Genomic DNA, 997 nt, shown 5'->3' on the forward strand with positions numbered 1-997 from the left:
CTCTCTCTCTGTATATATATATATATATATATAGAGAGAGAGAGAGAGAGAGAGGGGGGAGAGAAAGAGAGAGAGAGAGAGAGAGAGAGAAATAGAGAGATAGAGAGAGAGAGAAAGATAGGGTGAGAGAGAGAGAGAGAGAGATAGGGAGAGAGATACACATAAACATACACACACACATCAACAAATGCATTAATGCGTACATATCTAACTTAATATTTAATAGATACCGTGGAGAGAAGGTTTTATACATATTTCAAGATATATCTGTAATAAAGAGGTCTGCTGCAGATAGCTGTATGTCTATATATAGAATTCTAGCGGTATTATTCACAAATTTGGCTTGTTCAATACAGAGAAAGGCTGCACATTTAGACAACGTAAAACGTATTAGAATATTTAGATAGACAGCAGCTATGCTAAACGTGACGTTGACAATGCTTAACCATTATTTTACAGTTACTATCCCTCCAAAATTTGAATATGACACGACTACTATACGGGTAGCAGTGGAGAGGAGAATTTCACATCTCAACCACGACGTTCCAGTTTCTGTCAAACTGCATGGCATCGCGACCAAGCGCCTTTTACTAGTCTGCTGTGATCTGATGCTGGTAGAACTAGAAGAAAGATCCAATCGAATATATACATGTATATTTATTAATTTTTGCTAGGAAAATGTTGACAGTGATATCGAAGTTTTGGTTTGCAAAAATAAAATGTATAACCCTATTAAAAGGTATTCGGTAATTCCTAATTTTTATGTTAAGCTGTTTTTATATATAACTTGAAATAAAATCTAACATAAGCGTGCGCGTGCACACACACACACACACACACACACACACACACACACACACACACACACACACACACACACACACACACACACACATATGGGAAGGGATGTGTTTATGTTTAAATTTGTGAACGAATAAAGTATTCGATGGCCACAGTATATCTTGCTTTTGCTACCAGAAACGAAGAATCACTCTCC

The sequence above is a fragment of the Octopus bimaculoides genome, chromosome 4 (assembly GCF_001194135.2).
Source record: "Octopus bimaculoides isolate UCB-OBI-ISO-001 chromosome 4, ASM119413v2, whole genome shotgun sequence".
Taxonomy (NCBI): domain Eukaryota; kingdom Metazoa; phylum Mollusca; class Cephalopoda; order Octopoda; family Octopodidae; genus Octopus; species Octopus bimaculoides.